A 13,576-nucleotide genomic window follows, 5' to 3' on the forward strand; every position below is an offset into this window, starting at 1 on the left:
CCGCCCCTCTCTGGCGCCGCGGCCCAGGAGCCTCCGCCGACACTGCAGTGCGGTTCCCGAGTCAACGCCACCCTCGGTTCCTTTCGTCACTCACTAGTCACTGTTCGTGAGTTCCTTCACTTCTCACCCGTCATTTATTGCGCGCCTATTCTGTGCCAGGCACTCGGCCAAGCACTGCGAGGCCTTCAAAGATCATTTCTTTGTCCTGCCAGTCCCCACACCCAAAGCTGCAACGCTCTGCCAGTATCCCTGATTCTTAACCGGCGCCTTTCTCCTTTCCGTTCTTGCCTCACTTGGCCTCCCTGAGACATTTGATTTGCCCTGACCTTCCTCCTCTGTCTTGATTCTCCCACTCTCACCAGCTCTGCATCGCCTGGGTCCTCTCCCACTTCTCCCCATTCGGTTGGGGCTAGTCCAATGTAGTGCCATCCTCTTTCCACCTACGTCTCTCTCTCAACAAATGTCATCCCTGACTCTTCCCTTCTCCTTCCCTTTCCCACACGCCGACAATGGCTGAATCCTCTGATTTTACCTCATTGTCTCTCAGACACCTCGCCCTCTCTTCTCACTACCCCTCCCTCGGCTCAGTTCCACACCATTTGTAATGGCCAAAGCTTTCTTACCCTTTCCCCAGCGTCCAGTGTTGCTGGTTTCCAGGCCATCCTGTGCTGGGCCACCACAGTCATCTTGTGATACTAAGTTGCATTAATAGAAGTATCATGTCAAAGTTTGGGTGTTCTATCTTGGGCAACTGGCAAAGAGGAGAGTATTCAAAAAAAAAAAAGAGCTGCCATGTTCCCCAATAATCTATGGAAATAAAATTAATAATAAATAAATAAAAATTTTAGGCCGGGCGCGGTGGCTCAAGCCTGTAATCCCAGCACTTTGGGAGGCCGAGACGGGCGGATCACGAGGTCAGGAGATCAAGACCATCCTGGCGAACACGGTGAAACCCCGTCTCTACTAAAAAATACAAAAAACTAGCTGGGCAAAGTGGCGGGCGCCTGTAGTCCCAGCTACTTGGGAGGCTGAGGCAGGAGAATGGCGTGTACCCGGGAGGCGGAGCTTGCAGTGAGCTGAGATCCGGCCACTGCACTCCAGCCTGGGCGACAGAGCATGACTCCGTCTCAAAAAAAAAAAAAAAATTTTAAAAGGAGCTGTCATTATCATCACGTGTCCTATACCGGTCCCATGTTTACAAGAATTAAAGATATCTCCTCCGGAGGAATAAAGCTTGATGCGGGGAAGGGATTACATCTTCATGTACCTGAAAAACTGACTAGTGGAAAAGGGATTCGACATGTTCTCTTTTTTTTTTTTTTTTTTTTTTTTTGAGACGGAGTCTCACTCTGTCACCCAGGCTGGAGTACAGTGGCCGGATCTCAGCTCACTGCAAGCTCTGTCTCCCAGGTTTATGCCATTCTCCTGCCTCAGCCTCCCGAGTAGCTGGGACTACAGGCGCCCGCCACCTCGCCCGGCTAGTTTTTTTGTATTTTGTAGTAGAGACGGGGTTTCACCGTGTTAGCCAGGATGGTCTCGATCTCCTGACCTCGTGATCCGCCCGTCTCGGCCTCCCAAAGTGCTGGGATTACAGGCTTGAGCCACCGCGCCCGGCCCGACATGTTCTCTTAAGTCCCAGGGTCTGAACAAGTTCCTGTGTGTGAAACAGTTTCAGCCTGACATAGGTGGAAGTTTCTAGTCTTTTTTTTTTTTTTTTTTTTTTTTTGGTACAGACGGGGTTTCACCATGTTGACCAGGCTGATCTCGAAATCCTGACCCCAGGTGATCCATCCACCTCGGCCTCCCAAAGTGCTGCGATGACAGGCATGAGCCATGGCACCTAGCTGGAAGTTTCTAACATTCATGTGATTGATGGTGCTGCTTTGAGTTCCTGAGGACAGCATGGCTAACAATTTACCAGGCACATTTAGAGGGACACCTTCCTTGGGTGTGGCTTCCAACATCAATGTGCTCTGCTTCTAAGAAAGTCAAGAGACAAAGTGGTTTGAAGGGGAAGATTATATGAGTTTTATCTTCAATGTGTTCGCTTTTAGCTGATCAACACCCAAGGAAGATAACAAGAATTCAAAACCATTAATTGAGTCCTGACTCCTTTGTGAAACTGATGGAAGCTAAAACGTTTCCCAAGAAAAATGCACATACACATCTACAACACTTTGCCCTCAAATTCAGGGAGCTAACACAGCCTTGAAACCCATCCTTGGAACCCACAAACCTCAGGTTGAGAACTCTAATCCTAGTAGATGGTTCCTGATATGAAAATGACACTTTGAAGTTTAATAATTTCTTTATAAACTGGCATCTTAGGAAAAGGCATAAACACTTCTTTCGAAACAGGCTGAACCACCAAAAGGTTTTTTAAAATAGGGAGATATCTACCTCAGCTTAGGAAATAATGAAAAGGTGTCATCTATTTCTATTATTCACTCACTCATTCAATAAATATTTACCAGATGATGTGCCCAGCACTCTTCCAATAGCTATCTAGGCAAGAATAAACTAAACACACGAAGTCCCAGCCCTCCCAGGACTTATATTTTGTAGGGTGAGCTGGACAACAAATAAATACACAAGTAGTAATTATAGGTGTTGTGAAGAAAATTACATTGGGGTAAGGAGGAGAGGTAGTGTTAGACATGGAGTGCAAGTTATATAGGATGGTCAGGGAAGGACTAACAGATAAAACAGCCTTGAATCCAGACCTGAAGTTAATTAAGAAGGAAGTCTTGCGTGTATCTGTGGGAACCTGCAGGCAGAGGAAATTGCAAACGTTTTTATTGTTGTTGTTTGAGACAGAATCTCGCTCTGTTGCCCAATGCAGTGCGAGAATCTCGGCTCACTGCAACCTCCACCTCCAGATTTAAGTGATTCTCCTGCCTCAGCCTCCTGAGTAGCTGGGATTGCAGGTGTATGCCACCATGCCCGGCTACTTTTTGTATTTTTAGTAGAGACGAGGTTTCATCACGTTGGCCAGGCTGGTCTCTAATTCCTGACCTCAGGTGATCCACCTGCCTCAGTCTCCCAAAGTGCTGGGATTACAGGTGTGAGCCACCACGCCCATTCATACATGTTTAAGCCCTGAGACAATGAGTGACAATAAAGAGAAGAGGTATAAAGACCAAGCCCTGGACCACACCAACATAGAGGGTCAGGGTAATAAGAAAAATCTATCAAAGGAGAAAGAGACTGAGGAGCCACTGAGGTAGAAGGAAAACAGAGAGTGGTATCCGGGAAACCAACTACATAAAGTGTTCAAAGAAAGAGAGAATCGCCGGGCGCAGTGGCTCATGCCTGTAATCCCAGCACTTTGGGAGGCCGAGGCAGGCGGATCACCTGAGGTCTGGAGTTCGAGACCAGCCTGACCAACATGGAGAAACCCCATTTCTACTGAAAATACAAAATTAGCTGGGCGTGGAGGTGCACACCTATAATATATAAACTGGCACCTTAGGAAAAGGCATAGACACATAATTGCTTGAGCCTGGGAGGGAGAGGTTGCAGTGAGCCTAGATCACACCATTGCACTCTAAGCCTGGGCAACAAGAGCGAAACTCTGTCAGAAAGAAAGAAAGGAAGAAAGAAAGAATCATCAACTAATCAAATGCCATGATCAAATGTAAAATGAGTATTAAGAATTGACTATTTGTTGGAGCAACAGAATAAAATCACTGGTGACCTTGACTAAGAGTGGTTGGAAGTAGAGAAATCCTGAATGGAACAAGTTTAATAAGGAACAGGAAGAGAAGAATTAGAGCAGCAAATATAGACAAGTCATTCAAGAAGTTTTGCTATAAAAAGAAATAGCAAAATGAGACAAATTAGGAGATCTTACAGCATGCTTACACACTGATTAGAATGATCCAGTAGGGAGGAAAAATTTGTATGGAAGGGGAGAAAAAGTGACAATTACTGAAAAATGTTCTTGAGTAGAAATTGATTTTTTAATTACAAGGCTTCTGGGCACTCGCATAATCTAGGCCACATGGAACACCCACAGAAAACAATCTCCACTGAAGAGGAGCTTAAAGTCAAAAGTTACAAGCCACACCAAAAGCAATTCCTCATACAGAGAAAATGGGGAATGGAGAGGGGTTGATCAAAGGGTACAAAAGTTCCAGTTAAACAAGAGGAGTAAGTTTAGCAATGTATTGCACAGTGTGGTAAACGTAGTTAATAATAATGTATACTTCAGGCTGGGCGTGGTGGCTCACGCCTGTAATCCCAACACTTTGGGAGGCCGAGGCAGGCGGATCACAAGGTCAGGAGATCAAGACCATCCTGGCGAACATGGTGAAACCCCGTCTCTACTAAAAATACAAAAAAATTAGCCAGCATGGTAGTGGGTGCCTGTAGTCCCAGCTACGCCGGAGACTGAGGCAGGAGAATGGCATGAACCTGGGAGGCGGAGCTTGCAGTGAGCTGAGATTGCGCCATTGCACTCCAGCCTGGGGGACAGAGAGAGACTCCGTCTCACAACAAACAAACAAAAAACAAACAATCAAAAAAAAAAAATAATGTATACTTCAAAATCACGAAAAGAATAGATTTTAAATGTTCTCACCATAAAAAATAAGTAGGTGAGGTGATGAATACGTTAATTAACTTGATTTAAACTTTTACAATGTATACCTACATCAAAACATCACATTATACCCCATAAATATATACAATTATTATTCATCAATTAAAACTAAAACTAAATTTTAAAACACTATTATAAATGACAATCACTACTTACTAAAATAATGAAAGCACGTGCACTCCAAAATTCAGAGATAATAGAGCAATCTGAAAGATATTTTAAAATAAAAATTCTGAGTTGTTCAAAGAGGTTAAAAAAAAGTAAAAGCTGTAGACCAAAAGAACCATGTGGGGAAAAAAAAAGAAAGAAAGAAAGGATGAAAGATGGAAGGCAGAAAACAAAATAAAACTGCAGGATCAAGTCTATTTCTTACAGACTAAAAGATACTAACTTTTTGGCTGGGCACAGTGGCTCACGCCTATAATTCCAGCACTTTGGGGGCCGAGGTGGGTGGATCATGAGGTCAAGAGATCGAGACCATCCTGGCCAACATGGTGAAACCCCGTCTCTACTGAAAACACAAAAATTACCTGGGCGTGGTGGCGTGTGCCTGTAGTCCCAGCTACTCAGGAGGCTGAGGCAGGAGAATTGCTTGAACCCGGGAGGCGGAGGTTGTAGTGAGCTGAGATCGCGCCATTGCACTCCAGCCTGGCGACAGCAAGACTCTGTCTCAAAAAAAAAAAAAAAAAAAAAAAGATATTAACTTTTTTAATTAGGGGAAAAAATAGTCTAACATTGATAAGAGTCAGACATGGCAAATATCTTTGTTCCCATTGTAGAGATAAAAAAAAATTTGAGATCCAGAGTGTGTAAATGCCTAATTGAAAGCTGCAGACATTGTTACTGAGGCTGAATTTAAACTCTGCTTTTTCTGACTACAGATCCCATGCTCTGCCCTCTCTCTGCTGCATTTGTCCCTGGATAAAGTAGGGCTCACAGGACAAGCTGTTCAAAGAAATTGTATAAGGTTTGGGCAAACTATCCTGGGAGATACTGTGAGAACTTGAAATAAATATATGGACGAAGTTAAATTGCATGAGATTGTTGTGAGCCGGATCAGCTATTTCAACAAACATTCTCTGGAACCGAGGAGCAGAAAGATTTGGATTGACTCAAGGTGAAAGGAAGCTGGGTATCAGTGGAGCGTATCAGTGTAAGCCGTGTGGAAATGGCTGACCACATGGACAAGGAAGGGAAGGGAGACCAGAACAGAAACCACTCCCCACACCCTCCCTTTGCCGTCAAGATGTAATTTGTATCCTGTTGACTTCAATATAGCAAAGAGTGATTTCATGGCAGAAGGAACCTGAACTGTCTTTTAAGGACTATTGAGAGAACAGAGAATTAAACAAGATGGTAATTGCTTTTCTCTGGTTAGGAGAAATACTAACACATGTCACGTTTTATGTGGGATGTCCTGGAGGAGATCTTGAAGATGTTCAAGAAGCCAGGTGCAGTGGCTCACGCCTATAATCCCAGCACTTTGGGAGGCCGAGGCGGGTGGATCACAAGATCAGGTGTTCAAGACCAGCCTGGCCAACAGTGAAACTCCATCTCTACTAAAAATACAAAAAATTAGCCAGGCATGGTGGCGGGTGCCTGTAATCCCAGCTACTCAGGAGGCTGAGGCAGGAGAATCACTTGAACCTGGGAAGGCAGAGGTTGCAGTGAGCCGAGACTGTGCCACTCCACCCCAGCCCGGGTGACAGCATGAGACTCCGTCTCCAAAAAAAATAATAATAATAATAATAATAAAACTATTCAAGAAGGTTCAGGTGGGGCTGGGAAATGACTTCCTATAGTGCCTACAAGTGACACACAGGGCCACAAACCTGGATTGAGTCCTGGAGTGTATACCTTAAAAAAATATATGGTGGATAAATCCTGATGCGTCTCTCACCAAATGAAATTTTTTCCTGAAGCCATAAAATGTCTTTAGATAAGGTATTCTCTATCTGAGACTTCAGGATTTCAATGACTAACTCCCTTGTATGCAAGTGTTTGCAGGTATGGGCATTTTTCTCAGATGGAATTAAATTTAAAACGTCATTGCATACTTAGGCAGACCCCTTTGAACTTTTAAATCCATGGGCCTGGAGACGTGATAAAGAAGTTAAGCTTCACTGGTATTGAATACAATGGACTGGCCAGCTCCTTGGTTTGCTCGTAGGTTGAACAGGCTTCAGTCAGGATATAGAAGGTGCCATAAGGGAACATAAGGAGGCCCACGCCATGCAGCAGTTAAAAGTGAGGTCCTAGGCCGAGTGCGGTGACTCACACCTGTAATCCCAGCACTTTGGGAGGTGGAGGCCGGCGGATCACGAGGTCAAGAGATCAAGACCATTCTGGCCAACATGGTGAAAACCCATCTCTCCTAAAAGTACAAAAAAAATTAGCTGGGCGTGGTGGCGCTCACCTGTAGTCCCAGCTACTCAGGAGGCTGAGGCAGGAGAATTGCTTGAACCTGGGAGGCGGAGGTTGCAGTGAGCCGAGATCGCACCACTGCACTCCAGGCTGGCAACATACCAAGACTCAGTCTCAAAAAAAAAAAAAAAAAAAAAAAAAAGTGAGATCCTGGGCCAGGTGCAGTGGCTCACACCTGTAATTCCAGCACTCTGGGAGGCCGAGGCAGGCAGATCACAAGGTCAGGAGTTTGAGACCAGCCTGACCAACATGGTGAAACCCCGTCTCTACTAAAAATGGAAAAATTAGCTGGGTGCAGTGGCACACGCCTGTAATCCCAGGTACTTGGGAGGCTGAGGCAGGAGAATCGCTTGAACCCGGGAGATGGAGGTTGCAGTGAGCCGAGATTGCACCACTGCACTCCAGCCTGGGCGACAGAGCGAGACTCTGTCTCAAAAAAGAAAAAAGTGAGGTCCTTACATTGTCACTTATTCAACATATTGAGACATATTCAAGTTAATATGTGCAGGAATCAGTGGATTTATGGATTATATTACCTAGTTTTAACTAAATTAACCCTAGCAAAAGGAATCCTAGTTTTAAGTTTCTTGCAAAATAATCTCAATTTGAAGAGAACAGTAATAATGCAGGCACATGTAAACAGCAATAAAACAGCATAGCTACACTTCTAACTTGAGTCTTTTTGCAGATACGTTGGAAAGTAATGATAATGCCAATGAATCAGATCTAACCAAAGTCAGGCAAAATAATTTCAAATATTAAGAAATCTATTAGAAATGTGCATTTATGGCTGGGCACGGTGACTCAAGCCTGTAATCCCAGCAGTTTGGGAGGCTAAGGCGGGCAGATCACCTGAGGTTGGGAGTTTGAGACCAGCCTGACCAACATGGAGAAACCCCGTCTCTACTAAAAATACAAAAATTAGCCGGGTGTGGTGGCACATGCCTATAATCCCAGCTACTTGGGAGGCTGAGGCAGGAGAATCGCTTGAACCCGGGAGATGGAGGTTGCAGTGAGCCGAGATCGTGCCATTACACTGTAGCCTGGGCAACAAGAGCAAAACTCCGTCTCAAAAAAAAAAAAAAAGTGCTTTATATCTGTATCACTATACTGAATGGCACCTTAACAAGATGTATATTTATGTGTATGTATTTACACTGAGTGTGTAAATTAGATTTGAAATGTTTAAATATATATTTATACTTACACTAAGTATAAATATGTGTGTCTATATATTTGTACCCATATATAAGTATATATAAATATATATGCATGTATGTGTGATGTATGTATATTTATGCAGGTTATGGATACAGAATTTATATATATACCGATTATATATACAGATAATAAGTATACACAGGTACTAATATATGCATATATATTACACATATAGAACATGAAGAAAATTTAACAAAGCTGAAAGTCATATTCTATCAAGTACTTTATGAAACTTCATCAAATCAAATGAAAACTGGTGGCCTCTTTGGAGGTTCTGATATATGAAAATCAATACACAAAATATTCCATATAAAAAGTTTTGTGCGGCCGGACGTGGTGGCTCACGCCTGTAATCCCAGCACTTTGGGAGGCCGAGGCGGGCGGATCACAAGGTCAGGAGATCGAGACCATCCTGGCTAACACGGTGAAACCCGTCTCTACTAAAAATACAAAAAATTAGCCGGTCACGGTGGCGGGCGCCTGTAGTCCAGCTACTTAGGAGGCTGAGGTAGGAGAATGGTGTGAACCTGGGAGGCGGAGCTTTCAGTGAGCCGAGATTGCGCCACTGCACTCCAGCCTGGAGCACAGAAGGAGACTCCGTCTCAAAAAAAAAAAAAAAGTGTTGTGCTTTTCACTTTAAGCCCCGTGGTAAAAATTATGAAAATGCAATGTCTCTTCCAATTAGTATGTAAGAGCTACTGACTCACATCAGAGACTACGGAAATTAGTAGCCACATTTCATCAAAATTTTTTGCTTAATTAGCAGATGGCATCGAAAAACAAATATCATTTTTAGTATCTGCTGCCAATGATGTACTTTATCCATTTGGAGGTTTGAGAGGTTTCTTTTTTCACTTTTGACAACCATTATAACTAAGTGTCAAAAACAAACTGAATTTAGAACCCAACTTTAAAACTCTCTGTATCACAGAGTATTAAAGATTTGCTCAAATAATGAGGTGTATTATATTTTTGGTGAGAACTTTATTGAATAAATAAGATGTATATTTTAAAATATTATTTTTCCATTTTTACCATAGCCTTTTTAACTTTCAGTTTTGAATATGTTCTATAATGTACAACATGTAGGCAAAATAATACATGTATATATTATTTATGAATAAATTCATACACAAACAGGGGATACATAGTCTCAAAATACTTTTACTAGAAAACAACGATTGATCAAAAAAGTGTAGATCTCCCTGTTCTAGATCTGGGAGCTTCTTAAACTGGGCTACAGATCAGACTCACCTGGAGGGCATGTTAATTCCACATTATTTTGACTTGTTTCCTGAATCAGATTATCTGAGAGGCAGAGTCTGGAAATATGATTTTTTAACAACTTCCAAAGTGCTGTTTTTGGCACTGATTGTGAGTGGCATTCAAATCCGTGTTCATAAATAATTGTCTATTAAATCAAACTTCAGGACACAAACAGATGTTAGTTGCCAAAACTTATGTGGGCAGGAAGGATGATAATACAGGGAGTAATACAATTAACTGGCAATCAAGATGGCTTTGGAAGAAGTTAAAATAGAACAAGGTTTCCGGGCTGATTTTTATCCAGGAATTCCTAACATAGATATCCCCAATATAATAATATATTATAGCCATCTTTATGCATCTCAATCCTCTCATTAGTAAAATGAGACATAACAATGCCACTCAATGCTCAGGACTGTTAAGAGAATTAAATGAGACAATATATGTAAAATACCTAGAACAGTGCCTTGGCACACAGCAAAATCTAGCTGTTATTGAGATATCATAATTTGTATGTATCATCTGTTTTAGGATAGGTGATTCCTAGAAAGAATAGTAATAAAAAAATTATTAGAAGTGAGCATAAATTAACTGGGCACGGTGGTGCATACCTGTGGACCCTGCTACTTGGGAGGCTGAGGTGGGAGGGTCACTTAAGCCTCAGAGGTTGAGGCCACAGTGAGCCATGATCTCACCACCACACTCCAGCCTAGGGGCCAAAGCTCAAAAAAAAAAAGAACTGAGCAAAAATATTACCACACCGGTTTTTTTTTTTTTGCCACAGTGTTTCAACAGCATCCAGATATCCCAGAAGAAAGAAAGAAGCTGTAATTATCAAACATAAAAGTCTCAACTAAATGAACTTAATTTTGTAAATTGTAAGACATTCTGTAATAACGTAATAACTATCATATTTTTATCTCAAAATTAAAACCCAAAGGAATTACGTAACTGTGGCCTCGTAGAGATACCTAACGACCACATGAATGTGGTTTTCTCTGTTAGGTCAATGTTTACTGTTTTATTTTATTTTGTTTTGTTTTGTTTCTGTCCTTTTAGAGTCCTGTCTGTACCTCTGAGCTTAATCTCTGTTCTGGTAAGATGTCAAGATTCTGGCCTCCTCCACCAAGAAGCGGGCCAGGGTTTCAGCCACAGAGCTTCACCACCAAATGTTGAGACATCATCTCCCAGTGAAGACTCTCTCTATGTTGATTTCCCTTTTGAGCTTCAGTTCCTGCCAGAAAAAGAGCGGCAGCCTTCAGATGCAGATTTGGGAAGGTTCTGAAGTCTTTAGGCTTCTTTATCTCATTAGCCAGGGATCCTTTAAAACTTAGGGCGTTCTATACAGGTAACAATCTTAGAGGGATTGTGGAAGAGGCCTCGTGTCCCCTTAAACCTTCCACCCACCCAGAATTCTTCAGTCCTCCGAAATGTCTCACTTTGACCCCTTGTTAGCTGAATTCTGATTTTTGTACAGTCACTTGATGCTGCCCGTGGCCTCCTTCACTTTCAAATGCCTGACTCGTTGCTGGACTGATGGCCCTGCTGACTTTGGACAGTCAGACTTTGCCCTTGCTGGGTCTGTGACATCTATCTCACCTTGAAAGCCAGGACTCCTGAAAATCCCATCAGTACTGAGCTGTGGGAAGCCTCATCTGTCCCTGCCGCCTGCTGCTGGGGATGGCTAGACGCCTGCCCACGTTGAGATTTTCTCTGCACTCGGTTTTTCAGACTGAACCTTTCTTCCTCTGACAGAAGCTTCCAGGAGCATGTGGTGGCTCCTGAAGGTCTCACGGATCAATTTTTAAAAAGCAAGCTTTTTCTTCCCCTGGAGAAACAGCAAGATTGGTGACTCGTCTGTCACTGCTAATTAGCACAAAGGGTCTGAACACTGGGGAACGCAGAGAGAGAAGATGATTGGAATTAACCAGACACCAGGGTTGAAAAAAAAAAATCCTGAATGTAGTGGTGCTCAGAGAACAGAAAGAATAAAGTTAATCAGCAGCAGTGCTCTGCTGTAGAAAGTCTTGAGGAGAGCCACTGCAGAGTGCCTCCGGTTGCCCGTGGAGATATGAAGAAGCAGCAGCATGTAGCCAAAGGCACCAAACAGAAACCCCATCTTGGAAGGGGCTGGTTACCAGGAATTAAGCAAGGAATGCATTCATTTAAGCTTACAGAGTTCTATCTGAGGTCAGTTCTCTTCTCTGAGGCCGATATGGACCCTTCCAACCAGGAATTGGAAACTAGCAGCATGTATTTTCTTTTTCTTTTTTTGAGACGGAGTCCCTCTCTGTGGCCCAGGCTGGAGTGCAGGGACCTGATCTCAGCTCACTGCAAGCTCCGCTTCCCGGGTTTACGCCATTCTCCTGCCTCAGCCTCCCGAGTAGCTGAGACTACAGGCGCCCGCCACCTCACCCGGCTAGTTTTTTGTATTTTTCAGTAGAGACGGGGTTTCACCGTGTTAGCCAGGATGGTCTCGAGCTCCTGACCTCGCGATCTGCCCGTCTCGGCCTCCCAAAGTGCTGGGATTACAGGCTTGAGCCACTGTACTCCGCCAAAGCATGTATTTTCTTTGGCAAGCACAATTTTAAAAATTTACTTGAACTGGAATGCCTTTTAGTCATGCATACAATTTGCAGTGGGTCATAAGTCTGACCATCCATTATTATTACTATTATTATTATTCAGAGATGGAAGGGTCTAGCTATGTTGCCCAGGCTGGGCTTGAATTCCTGGGCTCAAGGGATCCTCATGCCTCATCCTGCCAAGTAGCTAGGACTACACGCTCAAGCCACCATGGCCAACTTTGACCATCCCTTTAGATCATATGTCTTTAACATACTTACAGTACCATCTGGACCCTGAAGACATTTGAGCAAGACTGCACTCAAATATTCTCCAGAAGGCAGAGGAGTTAAGGTTAATGATGCTCACCTCGGAGTCTGAGTTGTAGAGTCTACTGGGGATGCCTGAAGCCTTTGCTGGTCAGAGGGCCTAGGAGCTGACTATTGCAGATTGGGCGGGGTGCTGCCCTTGCTAAATCCCTTATCCCACAGTTCACTTGATACTTATTACCAGTCTGTGGCCTCCACCAGATGGTAGGCATCTAGGAACTGTTGTTCCCCCCAAGATCCTTATTATTCAGGGAACTCCCAAAAGAGAAATACGAAGGAATTTGGTCAAGGTCAACAGATAAGAATTTAGTCTAAGGCCGGGCACGGTGGCTCACACCTGTAATCCCAGCACTTTGGGAGGCCGAGGCGGGTGGATCTCGAGGTCAGGAGATCGAGACCATCCTGGCTAACATGGTGAAATCCTGTCTCTACTAAAAAATACAAACAATTAGCCGGGCGTGGTGGCGGGTGCCTGTAGTCCCAGCTACTCGGGAGGCTGAGGCAGGAGAATGGTGTGAACCCGGGAACCAGAGCTTGCAGTGAGCCGAGATTGCGCCACAGCACTCCGGCCTGGGCGACAGAGCAAGACTCTGTCTCAAAAGATAAAAATAAAAAAAAAAAAAATTTAGTCTAGGTCGTAACTATATCCCAAGAACCAAAATTTAGATACCATGGTCCAAAATTCAGAGCATAGCATTTACAGTTGTGACACCCCTGGCCAATTCCTGTCTTATGGGCACAAGCTATACAGATATCAGCCAGTGTTCACTGGAGGAAATGAAGGGAAGAAAGGAACTCAAATCTCAAGCCTGTCTGGGAGAAGGAGGCAAGTTTTTAGGGTTATACTCACTTATAAACTGGGATCTCGCTTTTTTCCAGTGAAGAATCCACTGAATTATCTTAACTTTCCTTCACATACCTGAAAACAGATATATTCGAGGAGACATGGGTTGGTGTAGACAATGTTTTTTTGGTTTTGTTTTTTTTCCCCCATCCTTTTATCCCTACGCGGCTACTTCTAAAACTGCCTGCTTCACTCGGGGTTCCAGGAGGACAGCCTTGGGTTCAGGGCAGCCACGTTCTTTTTCTTCCAAATTGTATCATTTGGACCTCTAGAAAACAGGGTCCTCTGGTCCTCCATGATCAATTTCCACCCATCTCTGTGCCA

At 43.6% G+C, this 13,576-nt stretch overlaps 1 long non-coding RNA gene across 2 annotated transcripts in view; it reads left to right on the forward strand.

The window, feature by feature from the left end:
* The first annotated feature begins 16 nt into the window (after positions 1–16).
* LOC105473553 (uncharacterized) overlaps positions 17–13,576 on the forward strand; it is a 28,608-nt gene continuing 15,048 nt past the window's right edge. For both annotated transcript variants that reach the window (XR_982311.3, XR_011615384.1), the window contains exons 1-2: positions 17–106; positions 10,574–11,704. This is a non-coding gene — a long non-coding RNA (uncharacterized lncRNA). The remainder of the gene's footprint in view (positions 107–10,573; positions 11,705–13,576) is intronic.

This window comes from Macaca nemestrina, chromosome 17 (genome assembly GCF_043159975.1).
Source record: "Macaca nemestrina isolate mMacNem1 chromosome 17, mMacNem.hap1, whole genome shotgun sequence".
Classification (NCBI taxonomy): Eukaryota; Metazoa; Chordata; class Mammalia; order Primates; family Cercopithecidae; genus Macaca; species Macaca nemestrina.